The 22,671-nt window shown below is 37.3% G+C and overlaps 1 long non-coding RNA gene across 1 annotated transcript; it reads right to left on the reverse strand.

The window, feature by feature from the left end:
- LOC138147931 (uncharacterized) lies at positions 1 to 22,433 on the reverse strand. The gene is made up of 3 exons (XR_011164930.1): positions 22,317 to 22,433; positions 11,136 to 11,189; positions 1 to 213 (listed from the first exon to the last, which is right to left on the reverse strand). It is a non-coding gene; the product is annotated as an uncharacterized lncRNA (long non-coding RNA).
- Between the last annotated feature and the right edge of the window lie 238 nt (positions 22,434 to 22,671).

Consider the following 22,671-nt stretch of genomic DNA (forward strand, 5'->3'; position numbering starts at 1 on the left):
TTCTGGTCCAATTCTTTTATTTTAAAGATGATGCAATAGACATAGAAAGGATAAGTGACTTTCCTAAGGTCACCTAACCATTTAGTACCTAGTTGATCTTGGGAATTGTTGGGCCTCGTTGACCTTCACATTCATAGTTCTCTGTCTGTAAATCCAATATTCTTTCCATTGCCTCACACAGCTTCTTCTTAAAGATTTGCTGAGCATGTTTTTCTGAAAAAAAAGAAAGGAAAAAACAGCTTATTAAACATCTAGTATCTTCTAGGCACTGTGCTAAAAGTACTTTCCAAACAAACATTTTATCATTTGATACTCATAACAACCCTGTGAGGCAGGTGCTGCTATTATTCTGATTTTGTTGTTGTTCAGTCTTTTTCAGTCATGTCCAACTCTTTCTGACCCCATTTGTTGTTTTCTTGGCAAAGATACTGAACTGGTTTCCTATTTTCATCTCCAATCCTCATTTTACAGTTGAGAACATTGGGGTAGACAACAAGAGGTTAGGCGATTTGTCTTGGATCATACAGCTAGTTAGTGTTTGAGTCCAGATTAGAACTCATGTCTTTCTGACTCCAGGTCCAGTACTCTATCCAATGCTATGTCTACCTGCCTCTATTTAAAAAAAAAGACAAAATAGAAAAAAATGAAATAAAATACATGAAAATGAATGAAATGATCCAAGGACTCTGATCTTAAGAGAAGAAATCTCCATCATTCCCTTTAATGGAAAAGTCTGGCAGTGATGAAGGTGGGAGCAGTTTATACTTGGGTTTACATTCAGTCCATTTTACCAAAGACTCTCAACTTAGATTTTACAGTTCTGGTGAGTTCTCTTACAGCACCCCTGTTGTTCAAAGCCTGGAAATGGATTTAAATGGGTTTCAATACCTTGTTCCGTAACACATGATTGATGTAAGTCTCTTACTGAGAAGAAAACTAAAATAAAATCATCCCATTTACTCATCTCTTTGAGATTGAAGTGTAGTAGTATGATTAATGATATCATAGGAAAACCCCTGGATCTAAAAACCCAACTCACACTATCTGTTTGGCTTGAAGTGAGTCATTTACCACATCTCTTAGAACTACAAAATAATATCATACTCTGAGAATTTAGACTGTAGTGCCACAGGATTTAGACCTTAGAACTCATTTGCTCTAGGGTCTAAATCCTAGGAGTATAAAGATTTGTGATTTCTTCGTGAAAGCACCATCACTAACACCACCCTTGGTCCCTATATTTCTTCTTTCCCTCTCCCTACCCCACCCCAAAGGAATATGTTTTAAGAGAAACCTTGGAATTCATTCTGAGTTAGTTCATTCAAAACTTAAAAAGGAAATGTAGACTAGAGGCACTACCAAATGTTTGAGGGAAATTGGTTCTTAAGTCTTGTTGACAAACAAGTTTCATTTCAAACAGAAGTTCAGGGGGCAGTGAAACCCCTAATTTCACAGCTGGCTTAGGTAAAGCCCAAAGGAGCTAAGCTGTATATGGTTTCTAACCCTTCCTAAGAGCATTAACCACTCTGCCTGTTTATGCCACTGGCTTCTATCCAAAGTGGAAATTAGAGATTCCATGGGACTTTGTGAAAACTGTTTAAAATTGCAAGGTGTATCATTCTTGTCCCAAGGTTCTACATTTTAGCTGCTTAGAAACACTATATGTATCTCTCCACTCCCTCCCAGGCCTCCATGGAGGTGTACCTGACAACAGGTATATTCCTAAAGTTATGTATACATAAAATCTTATTTCCCCAATGCTTAAGGGTTTAACTTTAAAGATATTTTATCTTTATTCCTGATTATTCTTCCAAGGACCAAGGCTGTGAGGCACCTTTTGACTTTAAATTTCTTTGCCTCTTCCACGTTTTGCCCAGTGGGTGATGAATCTGTAAACAAAGCATGGGGAGCAGTGGGGAATTGGGAATTCTTATAAAGAGAAGCTAGCAGGGAACCCTTCTTTAAAGGACCAAACATTTTGTAATGCAATGAACTACCCTCTAATTTATCTGTTTTGCAAGTTAGTATTCTTAAAGGTTTTCCTTAAAACAATTGCATTCTGATCTTTAATTTAAGAATAGATAATTTATTTCATGTTGAAGAGAATGGAGGCCCCCCTGCTGGGTCCAAAGAAAAGAAAAGCCTCAGGAACTGCTGTCATATTTTCCCTACCTGCTGGCTTCTTAGGGTAACCTCTTCCTTCTAGAGAAGCTTCAGAAACTCCCTCAGAGTTGGCATAACAAAACACTGCTGGAAACTTTCTGGTGTGTGTGTGGGTAATGGGGGCAGGGAAATAAAAGGAAGAAAGGGAAACAAAACAGGAAAGAGTTCTGAACAACCACTAATCTGGTCCTACTGTGCTGATGGGTAGCTGCTTGTTCTGCTGGGGACACTCCCAAGCTATTTTCTAAATGAATTAATGAGGGAAAGAAAACAAAATATTAAGCTCGTTACATTCCAAATCCCAGTTAGGAGGTGAAATCCTAAGCAGTGATTACTTTATTTTTTTTCCTCACAGTTTAGCCTTCTCTGAAATGGATGAAGGTGAGATGAATGATGTAATACTGAGTAGTGGAAAGTATAGGGTTAGGTGCTGTAGGTTTGAGGACCATTTCTAGCATTTCTCAGGTGTGCGAGGGAAAGTCAATGAACCTCCAGGTGTCTGTTTCTCTAGGTTTCTAATGGAGATAATAATAGTGGGGTTGTTCTGAGATACAAATGAGAGAATACATGAAAAAAGTACTTTTTAAACCTGAAGACCCTATATCAATGCCAGTTGTTATTATTATTATTATTATTATTATCTTTTCCTGAAGTAAACTTATCTCATTTCTTCCTTAATACAACCCCACAGGTAGGTAACTCAATTCAGTGCAACCCTGCCAGATAGGAAAAGGATCTATTTAACCACCCCCTTTTAAAAATTTATTATTATTTAAACTCTTATTAAAATTTAATCTAAAACTTAATTAAAGTTTAATTTTATTTATTCTGAACTTTAGAAATCCAACAGGCTTTCCATAACATAAAATAAAAAAAAAATGATTGTACGTGAAATTGCAAATCTATTGTGTACAACTCGCTATTCCTTTTAAATATATAATAAAGTTATCACATAATTAGGAAATTAAGGATCTGGGAGGATATGTGTGCTGCTCAAGGTTTGTGTTGGGGGCTTTTGGAAACTAGAAGCTAGGTGACCAGGTCTAGTGTCTAGAAAGACCTGTAGCTATTTCTACCACACAGTGTTGTCTGAATGACTAATGACATCTCATAGGAACTGTCTAAGGTATTATGAACCTACACTGATTGGTCAGAAACTGGGAGGGCAAGTACCATTCAACTGAAAACTTACTAAACACTTATGTGCAAGGTACCGATTTAGATTACTGGGTATACAAAGACAAGAATAAAAGTAATAATAATTAAAAAAAAAACTGTCTCTATCCTCAAGAAGTCCCTGACCTCAAGGAGGTCAATAAAATAAGCTCATTTGTAGGGGCAGGGCAACTTTAGACTTCATAGAGAATGAAGCATTTCATCTGAGCTTTTTAAAGGAAAATAAGGTCTTAGAAAGGTGGAGTTGAGTAAAGGGTATATTCCAGATGTAGGGGGTAGCTTTACTGAATGAACAGAGACATGCAAGAGATGTTCTGTTCTTGCTGTTCTATTATTACTAACTGTCCATTTATGCAATTTCTCGGTGAACCTGGATTCTAATAAACCACTCCCATAGAGGGGAGGATAGGAGCCAAATCTCAGCAATCTGAGAATAGGGAGTTGGTTGGAGTAAGCTCTGGCCAGGTCTAGGTTTCCATTGTTTGTGAGGCCCAGGCAGTACTGGAGTGTGTTATCTTTGCCTTTCCTATGAACCAAGGAAGTCCTGAAACAGAATTGGTTGGGAGAGACAGAAAAGGGGATAGGGAACAATTTTGAACAGGAAGGAGAGATTCTGGCAGGAAACTCTGTTTGGGGAGCAGTTTAGGGGCACTAAAGAATTGAAAACAAAGTAGGTGACCACTGACTGGGGAACGACTGAACAAATGATGATATATGCATGTAATGGAATATGATGGTGTAATAAAAGAGGACTAGAACAATGTAAATGGAGAGATTACTAAAAGGAAACCAAATTTTGTCCAACTAAAAGCTAATAATTGTGTTAGAGGGAGGTTAAGAAAGATCTCTTTCTTCTGTCAGCATAGATTTGAGCACTACCAGGACAGAACAGTACATGTTATCAGAATGGTTCTTATATTGGTTGCTCTTGCTTTACCTTTTTAAAGAAATTTAATTAATTAAATTAATTCTGATCAGAGCATATATTCAGAAATGAATGGGGCATAAAAAAACCCAAAATAAAAAGAAAAACACAAACAAACAAAAAACCTAAGAGGCATCAACAAGACTTACTTCTAACATCTCAGCCATCTCCTCTCTGGAAGCCCCATGTCTCAAGACCACCAGGACAGGTCTCTACTTTGTTTTTTTCAGTAATTTTTCAATTGTGTCTAACCTTTAATAACCCCATTTGGGTTTTTTTTTTGGCAAATATACTAGAGTTGTTTGGCATTTCCTTCTCCATCTCATTTGACAGATGAGGAAACTGAGGCAAATAGGGTTGTGACTTGCCCAGGGTCACACAACTAGTAAGCATCTGAGGCCATATTTGAACATTGGGAGATGAGTTCTAGGCCCCTCTGTCTATCCATTGTACCACCTAGCTGCCCCCTCCACAGAGTGGTAGTCAATCTGTCTATTGTGGGTTTTTTTTTTACTTCTATTTATTTGCTTCTCTAGTTATGATGCAGTCTTTGCCTTTTTTAAGAGTCTTTGTTAATATAGATCTTCCCATATTTCTCTGGTTTTCCCATGTTTACATTTCTTACAGTACAGTAAAAATATCCTATTACATACTTCTACATATATACATATAAACATACATATGTATGTATATGTACACATACATACATATGTGTGTATATCTATCTATTTATTCAGTCATTCCTCATTTACTGGTCACCTAATTTTTTCCTAGTTTTTGCTACCACACACATACACACACACACACACGCACAATGCTACTAATAATATCATAGCATATATTGAAAATTTTTTTCAGTTTTGGAATCTGTTTGGGGTATGTGTCCAGCAAGGAGGACAAACAGGGTCAAGGATTATTGGTAATATATTCATTTTCTTCATTTCAAGTTGTTTTCCCAAATTTTTGATATGGTTCACAGATTTCCAAGAGTATGCTATATATTTGTCTGCTCAGAAACACTTCAAAATTAACTGGTTTTTTGTCATCTGTGCCAATTTTCAGGGTATGAGGCTAAACCTATGGAGTTCTAATTGTTAATTCTATTTGCAATTAGTACTTCGGAACAGAGCCAGTATGTAGCAATGGAAAGACCTAAATATTTGAATTCGGAAGGTTCGGGCTGGAGGAAATATAATGATTTCAGTTTTGGACATGTTGGACAAGATGCCTAATAGAAAGTTGGAGACCTGTGACTACTGAAGATCAGGAGAGAGATTAGAATGGGACAAATACATCTGAGAATCATCTTCATAAATATAATCATTGAATCCATGGCAGCTGATGAGATAACCAGAGAAATAATATTGGAAGAGAAGAGAAACAGGACTAAGATAGAGCCTTGGTTGGCAGCCATGGTTAACAAATACAACCAGATTGAAGATTCTGCAAAGGAGACTTAGGACTGGTCAGATAGGAAGGAGAACCAGGAGAAAACAGTGTGCCAACCTAGAAAGAAGAACATCTAGGAGAAGGGCACCATTGACTATATTGAAGGCTGAAGAGAAATCAAATCAAAAAGGATGAGGACTAAGAAAATTTCATTAGATTTAGTGATTAAGAGCTCACCAGATCCCACAGAGGGATGTCAGATTCCTTGTGTTTGTACTAGGACAAGTGGAGGTAGGGGAAGTACTGGGATGTTTGATGATGTAAGAAAAAGCTTGAAAAAAATCATTCTTATGAGTGATATTGCCAATAAGGGGGTGTAAAAACATCGCTTCACCATAATGAATGCACAGCGGAGATTATGTAACATAAATACATAGGTCTCCTTGGCACCATTTCACAGTTTTCTCTACCATCATTCTGAAGGAGTAAAGTTAGTGGGTGGAGGGAATAATCCAAAAATGAAGGGTTTCAGGGCAAGAATAGGCTAAGAGGGCAAGGGAAGAGAACAACGTAGAGAAGAAAATTGTGTACGGTTGAGTTGCTATATTGGAGAAGGGAGGAGAGTATAGCCAGTGCAAAGAACTGAAGGAAAGCACTTATTCTGTGTCAGACATTGTACTCAGTGTTTTATAGTTATGAATTCATCTCATCCTCACAACAACCCTGGAGGTTACGTGCTATTATTATCCCCATTTTACAGATGAAGAAACTGAAGCAAACAGGAGTTAAGTGACTTGCCCAGCATCACACATCTACTAAGTGTCGGAGGCTGGATTTGAACTAAATTTGAACTCATTCTTCCTGATTCTAAGCCTAGTGCTCTTATCCATTGTACCCCCTAGCTACCCAAAATGAGGAGAAGGTATTGAGGTTATAAGGCAGAGGGAAAGGTAGAAAAATAACAGATTGTGATCAGATAAAGGATCAGGTATTCTTAACATGGACTCCACAAATTTGTTTTCAAAGATATTTTGATTACTATTTCAACATTATTAGTCTCCTACATAATCTTATCTATTTTATAAATATGCACTGAGAAATATTCTGAGGGGTCCATAACCTTCACTAGGTTTAATAAAAAAAAATGTTAAGAACTCCTGCTCTAGATCTTATCTAAACAAGGAAGAACACACAAGGGTCTTTTATCTAGAAGTAATTCTCTCTTAATTTGGACCAAGATTGAGTTAACGTTTTCATGGCTACATCGCACTTCTGTAGCATACTGAGCTCTCCAGAGACCACTAAAACTCCTAGATCTTTTACAGGCAAACTTCTATCATGACTATCTAATCCTGTCCTTGTGAAGTTCGTTTGAGCCCAAGTGCAAGACTTTAGATTAATCACTATTGACTTTCATCTTCTTAGATTCTACACAGTTCTCTAAGAGCCTGCCTTTTTATCTCTTGGTTCTTTCAGTTTGTTACCTATCCCTCTCAGATTCTTATCCCTTGCAAATTTGATAAGTATGCCATCTATACCCATCCAGATAATTGATAAAATGATAAACCGTATAGAGTTCAATGTCCGATTACTTATGATTCCACAGGAGCAATAATGAAGTGACTGAGAGATGATGGTCTCAGGATGAAAAACGAGACATATTTTATCGCCAGGGACAGCAGGGAAATTTTTAACTAGGTTTAGTTGTTACAATGATAGGGAGAGAAAAATATTTTTGTTAAATAAAAATTATTATTACTATTAATTATGACAATGACAGTAATGATTATAGTCATCATCATCACCACCACCACCATCATCATCATTACCACCACCACCACCACCACCACCACCACCACCACCACCATCACCACCACCATGGGTGCTAGGCCCAGACCCCTGGTACACTTGGCTAAAGATCTCCTGCAATGTTGGTCCTGAACCTTTACCCCTTGTGTCTAACCACCCAACTAGAGGTCCCGGAGGGCAGAAGTTGCAGAGAGGCAGATTTGGGTTCAGTTTAGGGAAAAAACTATCCACTTGGGCTGTCCCAAAGTAGAATGGGTGGTTGTCTGAAATAGTGGGACTTCTAACAAAGTCTGGATGACCATTGGTTAAGGATTTTACTTTTTGTAGAGGACCTAAGATTCCATTCGTTTCAGGAATTCCTGGTGACAATGCTGTCTCTATCAATAAATGTCAACACCCCCCCCCCCTTCAATTTTCAATTTTGAAGAGTTGCCTAAGTCACTGAGACATTAAGTGACTTCCCCTAGCGTTGCATAACCAATGCCAGAGGTGTGACTTCAATATATATCTTTCTGACTGAGGCTAGCACTCTACCCACTCCTCCTTGTATATCAGGTTAGACTAGATGACCTTGGAGGCTCCTTTTAACTACTAGTTTGTGTGATTCTGTTTAGAGAGGGCATAGGTAAGGGAATGGACAACAAAGAAAGAGCAAGGCCTAATTTCTTGAGTATTGTTTATGAGACTAGGATTAACTGATTAGACTTCTTTGGCTTTCAATCTTTCCCATTTGATTTGTTACTGCAAATTCCTTGCTTATTTTCTGTAGATTTAGTAGAAACTTATTATAAAACAGAAAGGTAACTGTTTGTTTACTTTAGTTTTTTTATTTTAGTTTTTCCTTTTTTTCTTTTTGTGCAGATGATAGGATATATGGCAAGGAGATCAGGGGTTACCTTAGAACTAAATTGAGGACACAACTAATTTAAAAAATTTGTGTTCACAAGACTCAGTGGGGCTCGGGCACAAAAGAATCAATCACGTTAGGAGCATAAGTGTGTTCTAAGGCACAATTAGATTCATTCTCTTCTCAAAGAGAACGGTACTTAACATGCCTTTTTGAAGAGGCCAAGGGAAAGTCTGTTGATCACCTTTTGGGGTTTCTCCTTATCATTCTCTTTGGTCAGAGTATCTCTGTTCCTTTATGTGAACTCATTTATTCCATCGTGGAGAGAACTGAGCAGAAAAAATCCTGTAGTAGAGCTAAGTCAATTAAACATATCTTTCATGAAAGATATTCCTTTATTTCCTATCACTCACCTGAACTGGTAAACACAATCAATGAAAATGCAATATGGCAGGGTTTCTTTTTTAAGGTGAGAAAAATAAAATGAAAATTATTGTGCCCAACTAGATTATGTATCCAATTTTGAAAGCAAAAACACATTTCATCTGTTGCTATTTTTTTAAATAAGACTTCTGAAATAACAGAGTAGAGAAAAAGTCATTTTGGCTGTGGGAAAAGGATGTACAAAACATAAAGGAAAATAAGTTAATGGGGAAAATTATCTAAATGTCCCTAACCTCAAACATACTTGGTTTGATTTTGAGGCAAATAAATGATTGGGTTGGTGCTTTTCTTATTCCATACTGAAGTTCTCATTTGTAACACTAAGAGACATTCTAAGTTGGGGTTTTACAAGACAGCAGGGGACCTGAAAGCCTGGGATCTCGAATTGATGTATGACAGGGGAAGTTAGGCACTTATAAAAATAAATACATCAAAAGCCCAAACCTCAACAATGACTTGATTCTTTTACTTCTTCTGTAATGATGATTCACAATTGAACTTCTATCTCCCATTGGTGATTCTGAGAAGAGGTAAGATGGTCTGGAAATCCCATATTGCATTCATCAGCCTGGCAAAATACTATAGCTGTACTTCCTTGGGTGGTCTGTTTTACCAAATCCCCTTTTGTCCTGGACATGGAAAGATTTGTATTTCCAGGCATAATATGAATATTGATAGGGTGAACTTCAAAAAATCTCAGAGGCTATATTAAAATACACACCCAGTAATGTTGGAGTGCTCATCGAAAATACACTCATATCTTTTATAGAATTGAGCTGACTGCTAATTGAATGAAAATGTGATTTTTACTTCTAATTTTCAAGCAGATTTCTAAACTGTTAGACTGTTAGGCGGACATATTCTTTGTGCTTTTAGAAGGCTCTACAATTTGATTTTTAATCACAAAGAATATGATTAGAGAAAATTGAATGATAAAATATAAATGCAATTTACACGGGGAAGATATTTTTGGATAGATCTTTAAAAAGAGATTGATCTAAAATTTAAAATTGATTTTAAAGATTTAAAAATAGTTTTTTTACTCAGTTTTCCTTCTTTCTAAATTTATAATTTCAACATTTACTTGTAGATAGTGTATTCTTGGTTCAGACAATAGGGCTAATATCTATATAGCACACAGTATTGATGAAGGTCAAAGAAGTTAATTGGTTTATATTATACTACATATTTTTCATCTTTTTGAAGACATGATTTAAACTCTACTATTTTATTCATGTACAGTCCTTTAGTTTTATAATTGGATAAGGCAGCAGGATCTTACTTACTCACTTTGCAGGCCTTACTTTACCGATGAGGAAATGAGAACCTAGAAAGATTATGGCACTTGCCCACAATCACACAAATTGGTGATTGAAATAGGAACAGAACCCAGGTTTCATGATTCTTAATTAAGTGCTCTTTCTGCTATACAATGTGTCCAGTATTTTGAAGGAGAAAGAACTCTGCAATTTTTGATAAAATAATATAAAGATTAAGGAAAAGAGAGTGAAATCATTTTTTATGATATCTTGGTCATCAAAGTAGGTGTTAAAACTTCTCCTAAATGTAATTATTCAGTAAGGTCATGTGTCTATGTTTACACAGAGAGGGAGATTATAAGTACCTCTCAATATTGTACACAATGGAATTTCAGCCACAGAGAGGTTTGAGAATATTATAATTTTTCAATATATTGCCTTCCTTTCTTTATTCCTCCTTCCCTCCTTTTCTGCTCTCTCCTTTTATCTTTTCTTTTTTCTTCCTTCCTTCCTTCATGTATTCTGAGAAAATATTTGGCATTTACTATTAAGAAAATAAGAAAAAAACAACAATTCTAAATGTCTCATTTTTGGGAAGGCATGAATAACTAGTGAATTTTGCTGGACCTTGTATATTGCTTAATTTCACCATACCCTGGCAGAGAAATAGCAACACTTGGCGTTTGCACCGTGCTACTAGAAATAAACACAATGGGTCCCATTTTCAATATGTTTATAAATCAGTTATATTGCTTTTGGAGACTGAAATTTATGCCAATGGGTTGTAAAAGCAAGCACAGTTTGTCCTCCTCCCCACCACCCTACCTCAATATATGTACAATTATCTCTTTCGCTATCCTATTCATGACAAGTGAAAGGGTATGGATCAGGAAATAAGTGGCACTCAAAACTCATAAAGGATTTTTTCCAACTCTGAATAAACACATTTTAAATATTTTACTCATTTGTCAATTATACCAAGTTTTAAAATATCGAAGTTATTTATCCACATCAGCAATAAAGCTAAACTGAATGCTTTCCCCCTTAAAAACCTTTAGAAATTAACCATAAAATTATTTCCTTCCAATTTTATACACTTTTGTGTAAAGAAAAAGAATTTTACCTAGTTGTCAAGGAGATAAGGTATTACCTCTGTAGTAGATGAACACTTTGAGACCTGAAAGAGGAGGAAAACACTTTAGATTAATAAAAAAACTAATTCATGGATTATGCAGCACTATAACTCCTTTAAAACCTCACTATTCTCTCTTGGACATTTGAATACCTACTCACTGTCTGGACTGGGTCACATTTGCAGTTATGAATACTAACTGTGCATTCCCCTCTATCCTGTTTTTCCTCATGTTTATCCTCCTCTCTTTCCCTTCACCTTTTTCCTCCTTACCAGTGTTTTACTTCTGACCACTTCTTCCCCCAATCTTTCCTCCCCTTGGTTAGTCCCTCTTCCTCTTTAACTCCCTTCCCTCCTACTTCCCTATGGGATAAGATAGATTTCTATACCCAACAGATTGTGTGTTACTCCCTCTTTGAGCTGATTCTGATAAGAATAAAGTTCAACTGATGCTTACTGCCTTATCTTCCCATCCACAGTAACAGATCTTTTGTACTCCTTTATGTGAGATAATTTACCCCATTTTTCCTATCTCATCCCTTATTTTTTATATCATCCCATCAAAGTCACATTATACCTATACCCTCTGTCTGTGTATATTTCTTCTAACTGCCCTAATAGAGACATAGTTCTTGAGAGTTGCATGTAGGGATGCATACAGTTTAACCTTACTGAATACTGTATGTTTTTTCTTTTCTTTTTACCTTTTTATACTTCTTTTGAGTGCTGTGTTAAATCCTCTATTTTATTGAATGACCATTTTTTTTTTCCCATGAAGGACTATGCTCAGTTTTGCTGGGTAGGTGATTCTTGATGGTAGTCCTAGCTTTTTTGCCTTACAGAATATCATATTCCATACCCTCTGATGCTTTAATGTAGAAGCTGCTAAATACTGTGTAATCCTTACTATGACTCCACTATATCTGATATTTTTCTGACTACTCACAATATTTTCTCCTTCACTTGGGAGTTCTGAAATGGGGCTAAAATATTCCTTCAAGTTTTCATTTGGGGATCTCTTTCAGAAGGTGATTTGTGGATTCTTTCAATGTCAATTTTACCCTCAGGTTCTAGAATTTCAATGCAATGTTCTTTGATAATTTATTGAAGTATCATGTCCAGGTCATTTTTGTTATCATGGCTTTCAGGTAGTACAATAATTTTTAAATTATTTTTTCTGGCTCTATTTTTCAGGTAAGTTGTTTTTCCAGTGAGATATTTTAAAATTTCTTCTATTTTTTTCATTCTTTTGATTTTGTTTGATTGATTTTTGATCTCTCATAGAGTCATTAGCTTACACTTGTCCAATTCTAATTTTTCAAGAGTCATTTTCATCACTTAGATTTTCAATTTCCTTTTCCATTATAGTAATTCTACTTAAGGAGATTTTGTTTTGTTTTTAGTAAATTTTTGTAACATTTTTCCCATTTTTTGTGCTTTCTTTATCAAACTGTTGACTTTTTTCATGATTGTCTTGCATCATTCTCATTCCTTTTCCTGATTTTCTTCTACCTCTCTTATTTGATGTTTAAAATCCCTTTTGAACTCTTCTACACATTCTTTTTGGGTCTGAGAGCAATTCTCATTTTTCTTTGAGGCTTCAAACTTTTCTGAGTTTGTGTTTTGATCTTCCCTGTTATCATAATGCTTTATGGATATGTTCTTTTTCTTTCTTTTTCTTTTTTCTTCTTTTTAGTCATTTCCCCCAGCCTATTTCATTCTTTTAAAAATTCAACTCTCCTTCTGGTGTGAATGGGGGCACTGTCCCAAGTTTCCTGTACTGGGGACTGCAGGTCGGGCTATTACACTGGTGTTGTGCCAGGGCCACAGGGTGGTCTGGCCTCTTGCTTGTTGCTGTGGTGGGGCCATGGGAGATGTGGGACTAGTATTGCACCAGAACCACAGAGAGCCTGGTGCTGTACTTGGGTCTATGGGGCCATGTCATTTGACTGGCATTGTGCTGGGACTAGGGTGGGACTCTGGTCATTTGCATAGCATTGTGTTGAGACCTGAGGTGGGGGAAGTTTGGTTTTGCTCAAGGACTATGGGGGTGGCGGGTTGGCCTCTCACCTAATGCTGGACTGGTCCCTTGTTCACTGACTTACACGATGGTTCAGAACCTCCAGCTGGCTTCTTGAGGCTGAGCATACTGCTGGTTTTCTGGGACACTGCCTGCCCTGGACTTCGTGTTCCCTTTTTACCCAAGTGAGACATACTTTCCTTGCTGACCTTTCAAGTTGTTTTTGCCTGGAAAATTTTTTCACATTGTTTTTTGTTGGTTCTGTCTCTCTAGAATTCATTTTGAGGCACTGTTTTGTAGTTTGGGAGGGAATTTGGGAGAGTTCAGGTGATTTCCTGTTTACTGTGCTATTTTGACTCCCAGAAGTCTACTGCTAATTGCTTTCTTGCTAATAGTAAGCACTTTTCAGCTGATCAGTCCTCTTCCCAATATCCTACATTCAAATTATCATAGCATTTATAAGTTGTTGGGGTTTTTAAAAACTCATCTGTCTGTCTGTCTATCTATCTGTCTATTTATTTTTGGAGGAGGAAAGGCAGGGCAATTGGGGTTAAGTGACTTGCCCAAGGTCACACAGCTAGTAAGTGTTAAGTGTCTGAGGCCAGATTTGAATTGAGGTTCTCCTGACTCCCGGACCAGTGTTCTATTCACTGTGCCACCTAGCCACCCCACAATTGGATAAAACTCTTTAAAGAGCACGGAAGAATTGTTAAATAATTAAGTTGAGTAGCATTTCCTTTTAAACAAGATAACAGCAAAGCTTTTCAAGCTACTATTTGTGCACACAACAGAACACACATAGCCAGTTATTTACTTGTCAGGATGGTCTGCTTTCCAAACAAATTGTAGCAAATAAAGCTCACAACAAACCAGCTTTAGTTGATTCTCTGAGCAAGACAAACAAGACTAGTCAGTCCTTAATTCACCAGCATAGATGTTGTCTGGTCAAGATGGAATTCTTTAAAAAATCAAGCAGGTTGATTCTCTGGCCAAGGTCAACAACAATAGCCAATTGTTTATGCACAAGAATTCTGCCTTGTCTGATTAAATTTCAGCATCTTATATTGTACTGAAGCTACAAAATCTATTGTTTCTATTTCTGTTTTTCCGTCAGAGTGTGAAGCACTCATGGGAGCCTTTATAAGCTCTAGAGGGCACTGAAGAGCAGTATTTGGAACTGAAACTTTCACTGTGGTTTTACCTCTCTCTAACCAATCAGAAATTACTTAACTGAAACCTCTTGTCAGCTGTTTATTCCCATTGCTCCAACAAAGTTAATTTTGACCCCCTAAAGTTTCTTTGATCTTTACCTATCTTTACCTGCATGAGCCCTAGACTTTTTTCTTCCATGTCTTCCAATGGCTTGTTTTTCAATGATTTATCTTTCAATGGCTCTTTCAAACAGCCTCTTGACTCATGTAGAATACATGGAGAAATAAAAAACCACACATGCATATCTAAAGATCATAGATGGAAGACACAAACATAGAAAACCCATGCACAAGAAGGTGCATGCAGGTCTGGGACAGCTCAGATCTCAGCTGCTGCAGAGCTGTTGAAGTCCTTTGGTAATGCCATCATGATTTTTTACTTTCTGCTAATCAGCATGACTTATCTCCTTAGTAGATACTGTGTCAGCATTTTTTATTATGTGTAGAAACTACTCTCAATTGTCACCAATGGGCATAGCTGTTCAGTGAACTTAATTTAGAAACACAGGAACTGAGTTTGATCCCAGTGCTGCCAATTGATAACAGTATAACCTTGGGCAATTCACTAAATGGCAGTAGATTCCCATCTCCTCATCAGTAAAATGTGAGGGATGGACTAGATTCTGCTGGTTCTTTCAAGCTTGAAACCTACAATCCAGTGATTCTATGATCTCATGGTTAATGAGAAGCGCTAACATTGTCTAGGTCTTCATGGCCATTTTCTAAAGTGCAGTGACTATGTTGCAGAAGTTATTAATGATCACACCCAACCAGGGGAGCTAATTAAATCATTTGACTGCTTTTGTCTAGTGCTGATTTGAAGTCTAAGGTCCTGACACTTAGTATCTGACCATGTTGAGACACTGTCTTTGTTAACTTTGGAGTGAGTAGTTTCAGTTGAATGACGGTGCTGGAAACCAGATTGCAGTTAAGAAGAGAATCAGAGAAAATAAAGGAGAAACATGTATTGCAGAAAGCCTTCTCTAGGAATTTGCCCTGAAAAGGGGAAGGAGATATGATATGATAGCTAGCAGGGATGGATGGATGGATCAAGTGAGGGTTTTTTGAGGATAGGGCAGATATGAGCATCTTGGTAGGCTGTAGGGAAGGAAACACTACAGAAGGGGAGAATGAAGATAAGTGAAGGAGTTGTAATAGTAGAAGAAGCAATTTGATGTAGATGACATGAAGGAATGGGGTCTTTTGTGTATGTTGAAAAATTGACTTTGGTAAAAAAGGCCACATAAGCATGTGAGAGAGTGTAATGGTAATGTAATTTGAATTTGAAGATCCCTTTGTGTTGGCAAAGGTAGCAGGTACTTAGCGCTTAGTAACTGATCAAGCCTCTGTTGGGGAAACAGAAGGTATGAACTCCTGTCTCCTGTTGCTGATATAACAGGAAGGGGTTGGTTGAAACAGGAAGCTAATACTGTATGTATATAAGAAAAGCCCTAGAAAGGCACAGCCAGAATTTCTTGGGACCAGCATCTGGTGGCAGAGCAGCTACAGAAGAGAGAATGGAGAACTGAGCCAAAATTTCCTGAGAACTTATGGTGGAGCTTCTTCTGAACAGGAGCCCTGAGCCCTGAGCCCACAGCCCTCAGCCAGCAGCCAGAAGCCAGAAGCCAGCACCCAGGAGCCCAGGTGACTGAGGCAACATGATTGGGATACTGAGACTTTGTTTGTTTATGGCTTGGTTGAGTCTTGAATTCCCTGGAGCAGAAATGGTGAAGGATCTGATATGGACCAGACCCTGTGAACTTCAGGGTGGAGCAGGACCTCCCCGGAGAACTGGACAAGGAACTGGGAGCTGTCTGCCATTGAACCCAGGTGACAATCTGGTGAATCCAGATAGAATCTGGGACTATGGAAGGGGATTCAGGGAATCTCAGAATAGGCCCCAAGTCAAGATGAAATGACTTCTCCCTGGGTACTGAGTAAAGATGACATTGCAGTTTACTAGTGACCTAGGAGTGGAGGGATTTGTATATGATACTTAGTAATTGATTAATGAACAAGTGACTGATTGAGTTAATCAAGACTTTGCCCCAAGAGTGGAAGACTTTGCTGAATAAGGGACTGATTTAGTTAACTTAAGAGTGCCCTATGAGTGGAAGACTTTGACTATTGTACTTTGAGAAGTTGTAATATTGTGAATGCTGTACCTTGATTTTCTGTGAAAGTTTTGCTTTGATTTGTAATGGAATAAAATAGAGTGTTCACTATACTGTGTAATCAGAACTTAAAAGTTCACAGTAGCATTCTTCTGGAAAGCTTCTGTGCATGGCATTACAGAGAGGGATGAGGAGAGAGTTGTAGAAGACATCTTAGTGATTTGGAATGAAGGAGGGGGAGAAAGTGATCTCTTGATGAATTGTCTCAATTTTTCAGTGAAATATGAGACAAGGTGCTCAGCTGAGAGGGGGGGAGTAGAGCAAATCATGGGAGGCTTGAGGAGGAATGAAAAGACTTGGAAAAACCACTGTAGTGAATGAAATGGTAAGTTTATTAGGAAGGTATAAAAGAATTGCCTTGATACAGTGAGGGGTCAATTGAGGATATGCAACATAAATTTGCAGTGGACTCAAGTCAGCACAGTTTGGTTATGTTCTCCAGCTTCATTAAGTAGCACATGAATAGGATCAAAGGCAATAGATGGCAGAAGTAATTCAAGACTGAGCCTTGGCAGAGCAAGATAGGAAAGGGGGCAAGGGACTTGCAAGACTAGGATGGTGTAATGTTGAACTGGTTCACCGAGGAGTCAAGATAGGAAAGGGAGGAGAACTTTTTGTTTGACATTTTGTATTTATAACTCTAGCACATGTTACTTATATTAGACAATTCATTTGTTGACTGATTGCAGAGTCCAAAGACAATTTTGATCACTAAATGGAGACTATTACTAAAATGATTTGCAAGCATATGGATTTGGGAAGGAACTTTTAGCTCAACGTAAACATACAAAGGGTCTCTAAGCCTCAGTCTATTCTTGATCAAATGAAAAAGGGTGACTTAATCATCTCTAAGGTATTGTTTGTTTTGGGGTTGGGATTGGTTTGTTTTTACTATAAGCTTGTTCTTCTAAGTGCAAAGATTGCAGGTTATTCCATAGATCATTGGGCCAATCACTGATTCTACTGGGGATATTCCCTATCTGCTTCCCAGAAAGAATTAGACAGAATTCTAGCTTTCTGAACAACTGACAATCAAAATTCAAATTCGTGTTGATACACTGAACAAGGTAGAAAGAACTTAAAAGGAAAGTTGTTCTGACAGCTCTTAATGTCTACAGAAGGGAGAATTCCACTGGGGCAAACCTCTTTTTTCTTTTACTTGTTTCCTTATGGTATATAAGTAAAAAGGAAAAAAAAACACTTGCCCATCTAGAATTTATATAGTTTTAGAAAAGATTTACAAAGCTCTTTACAAATATATTTCCACTTACATATGCATAAAGCATATGCTTGACTAAGTCATTCCCTGCATCAGAACCTTCAGGAGGTCCTGAGTAACTGTAGCACAAAATGACAACTCTTTAGCTTGACATTTAACACCCTTCTCAATTTAACCCAGTCTACCTTTTCAGGATTATAGCATAGTATTCCTCTTCATATACTCAGTGTTTTAGTCAAAATGGTCTACTAATAGTACCCCAAGCTTGATAATCCATCTCCTGCTTCCATACTTTTACATAAGCTATCCCCAAGCCAGAACTGTGTACCTGTCTCACTGCCACCTCTTAAAATCCTTACCTTGTCTGGTAAGCCTCTTCTGAAACCCCTCCCCATTCCAATATTTAGTGATTTTACACTGTGTAAATTGTCAAGTACATATTTATGTATTTATATATTTAATACTTTGCCCCAGTAGAACGTAAGCTCCTTGAGGTTAGATTTTTTTTTAATTACATGTGTCAGCACAATGCCTTACACAAAATAGTACTTAATACATGCTTGTTGGGTTGCACATTAGTATATACTTTTCAAAGATCTATTTTGTCACCTAATTCTCCAAACAATTCTGATAGGAAAGGAGAGCAGGCATTATAATTCCCATTTTACAAATGAGTAAATTGTGGCATTTTAGACTTCCAGGATTGAGAGCAACCCTGAATACTTTAAGCCTAAACTCCGATCCCATTCAGTCATTTCTTCTATAACATCCCGCATAGATGGCCAATCAGCCTCTGCTTGGGTATTTCCAGTGATGAAGAGTTCAGGCACCTCTGAGGCAAAAATTTTAATGACTTAGTCACACATTAAGTTAGTAACAGAATCACGCTTAATCTCTTGATTCTAGGGAAGGTAGTAATTCATCATCCATATCAACTTCCATCTAGGCTCTTGCCTCAAGCTTACACATTTGTTTCCAAGTCTTTCAAGACATCTGTTTGTACCTGCAGTGGGGAAGGTAATTAATTGTAAGATGAAGGATTTCAATAATTTCTACTTATGAGAATAAAAAGTAAAGGGTTGTCTGGTGATTGGTTTCTGTATGCATGCCTTATCATCTCAGGCTAGTTTCAAAGGGTAAAGTTCAAACTTCCTTTGAAAATGGACCCCTAATTAGATTAGCATGGTGGGGAAGTGGAATGAACCCTCTCTGTACCCTCCATGGAGCATGAAAAGGTGGATTATGGGGAGCACCCTATAGATAGTGGAGTTGATCCTGGCCATTTCTAGTGGCAGACAGACAACTAGGTAGCATAGTGGATAGGGCACTGGACCTGGAGTTAGGAAGACCTGAGTTCAAATATGACTTCAGACACTTACTAGCTGTGTGACCCTGGGAAAATCACTAAACCCTTTTTGCCTCAGCTTCCTTATTATAAAATGAGCTGGAGAAAGAAATGGAAAACCACTCAATCTCTTTGCCAAGAAAATCCCAAATGGGATCACAAAGATTTGGACATGACTGAAATGACTGAAAACAAAAATTTCTAGTGACACATTCTCTGGTTTTTGAACTTCTAATGAAGGGCTGTGTCTATATCCTAGCCACTTCCAGAGAGACAGGTGACCCTGAGCTTATCAACAGTGAGGCTTTGTATTGGTCCATTGGTACTCTTCTCTAGGTGGGGAGAAGCCTATGCAAAAGAGATAGATGGACACTGAACTAGGGGGAGTCATCCACTCTGTAGTGTTGAGGAGTGACTCTACTCTCTTGCTTTTTCCCTCTTCCTATTTATTGAGCATATCATATGATTCTATTTGTCAAGCCTTCTCTGAGATGTTCAGTGAGCTAGGGGGAGGGAATCCCATTATTTCCATGCAGTAATAACAACCACTAACATATGATACTAAGTGCAAATACTTGCTTACTGTACATAGGTGAGCCTGAGAATTGAGCGCAAATTCATAGATGCCTCTTCTGATTTATATTTCTTTATGTGAGCACAAGTAACCAAGCCATAATGGTGTTTCTTGACCTTAGCACTAACCTTATGATATTGAGAAATTGGGAACTCTTGAGACCTGGTTTCTAGAACAAGGTGATCTCCATAACTGCTTAGGAAAGTTTTACTACTACCAGGAAATTACAATAGATCAAGGTACAGAGAGAATTCAAGTCAAAGCATGACATTTTAGTACATTTGGACTTGTGTTCTAAATAGAGGGAGTGGGCTTCTATGAATAATTTGAGTGCCATTTTCTGTTTCTGTTTTTGGGGCTCCTATGAGTCTTTTCTGAAAGGACATGACAAAGCTCAAGGCAGGTCATAACCAGCCAAAAAATATGGACTTCGAGAGAGTTTGAAGTGAAACACCTGTTTAACACTCACACAAAGTTTCCCTACCTTAATGATTTAAGTATCAACTAAGAAGGTATATTAAGATGGATTTAGTTACTATTTCATATTTTAAATATTTGACAGTGAGTGCTTTATTGATATTTTGTATTTTAAGGATTTCCTTTGTGGAACAGGAAATAGATAGTTGTCTTATAATGGACCTATTTTATTTAGTACCTTTTTGGAAGAAACCCTGTTAAATTCCTTTTGGTGAGACCCTAAAGATGATCAAAACCTAAAAGTATGCTAATGAGACTTTTACCCCATGTTCTACCCTGATATGGGGGCATAATGTACAAAAAATCTGATGTCCTGTTTTAGAGGTTAGCCCCGCTCAGGACATAAGCCTGATCCATATAAAGGCAGAAATGGGGCCCCTTGGTGATAGGAGAGGATCACTGTTCTTTACATGAGCAAGCATTTAAAAGAAATAGCATGGAAAATTATTCTCTTAGTAGCACCAGATTTCAAAACAGTTTTCTTATAAGCAAATTGTCTAAGAGCAAGCTTTAAGGTATTTTCTATAATTTTTAAGTCTATTCAAGTAAAACACCTTAGCCTTAAAAGTTTATCATACCTGAGTGTTTTGGTTGTGTTTTCATATTTTTAAGAGGGGAGATGCAGTGCTACGGAGACAGCTTTGGAGTCAGGAAAACCTGGGTTCAAATCATATTGCTGCTATTAATTAACTAGACTAGACAAGTCACTTAATCTCTCAGGGCCTTCAGGCAACTCTCCAGAAAATCAGAGCAGGTGCTGATCTGCATTGGCAGTGTTTCCTCACTGGAAGTTCCCAAACTAAAGGAATCACATGCCAAGTACAAAAATTTTTGATACTAAAAAGATCAATGTTAGTGTACCCTCTACCACCATAGAACCCACGTTCTTCACATCATAACTGCTTGTGGGAATATTCCTAACAATTTGCCATGGTAAACAAAAAATCAATTAGTCAACTGCCCGCTATCCTTTTAATGTTAAGCCTCTCCATACTTAACAGACCCAGTGAGTATGTCTATGTTTGAACTCTCTCATACTCTTTGAGAACCCAGTGTCACCTCTATGCCATGATGAGACATGAGGAGAGTTCTTTATAACTCAAGAGATATTAAATATATATATACATACACACACACACACACACACACATATATATATATATATATATATATATATATATATATATATATAAACTGTGGTTTCATTTAGAGGGAAAATATGTGTTCTGTTTTAACCATAATTGCTTATACAATCATGTACAATTGAATGTAAAACTTCAGATTTATAATTGATCTTATTTTTCTAAAATTATACTTCTTGCCATATTTCAATTCTCAACTGTGTGTGACACTAATTCTTCAATTCTTTCACTGATTTACATTTTCCTTCATATTCTAGGAAGGCATTTTGGCATGGTGGAAACTTGAGTCATAGAACCTGAGATTGAATCATTACTTTAAATCTCTCTGGGCCTTGATCTCCCTAACTATGAAATTAAGCGCTTTAAAAGATTTCTAGGTTCCCTTAAAACCCTCCATCTGTGATCCTATAGACTTAGAAAAAGTTCTAAATATAACATGTAAATACATTTTTTCTTACATGAGAGATACTTCATGCTGTTTGTGTTTACAAACACATAATATTGTCATTTTTTCTAGATCTAAAAAGTAATCCTTTGGTAGTTTATTGGTATGGCAAAGAATAACTAAACTAGTTTAGTTAGTATGGTCATTTTTATCGCATTGACTCAGTCTTTCCATGTTATGAAGAAAGAAACTTTGGCAATTGAATGAATATGTAGGATTTGTGAGAATGTGGAATTAAATATGACACTGTGGTTGCAAATCAGTGATTGAGAGGCTAAGGGTGTCTACAATAGTAATAGGGAAAGTTCAGACAAAAGGTAGGTTTGGGGAGAAAGACAATTAGTTTCCACAATTGTGATTCTGGATCACCAAAAAAGGCTGAATAATTTTGATAATTTAAGAAATAAAACTAAACCATCTAGAAGGCAGCAATCAATAGTGATTTTTTTTTATTTTTGAAGACAGTTAAAAAGAGTTGAACCTTAGCTAGAAAAAGTTAGAACAACCTATTCCTTGACATTCTTTTGAACTAATGCAATTCTGCTTTTCTTATAGAGCACAGTACCTTCTTTGATGCAGACAGGCCATGTTGGGCAGTCTTATACTACGATCTCCCATGTCTCACAATCACTTCCAACATTCTTCAGAGTAACCTTGAGAGTGTCTTTGGATAGTTCTTTTGATCTTTGTGTTAGTGCTTGCCTTGTGGGAATTCCCTATAAAATAGACTTTTAGGGAAATGTATGTTTGGCATTCAAACAACTGGGGCCAGCCCATGGGAGTTGTACTCTCTGTAGTAGAATTTGAATACATGGTGGTTCAGCTTGAGAAAGAACCTCAGTGGCTGGTGCTTTACCTTGCCAGTTGATCTTCAGAATCTTCCTAAGACAATTCAAATGGAAGGAATTAAGTTTTCTGGG

Source organism: Petaurus breviceps, unplaced genomic scaffold (genome assembly GCF_028583685.1).
Source record: "Petaurus breviceps papuanus isolate PSGF00001 unplaced genomic scaffold, PetGlider_PUasm1.0 90808, whole genome shotgun sequence".
Taxonomy (NCBI): domain Eukaryota; kingdom Metazoa; phylum Chordata; class Mammalia; order Diprotodontia; family Petauridae; genus Petaurus; species Petaurus breviceps.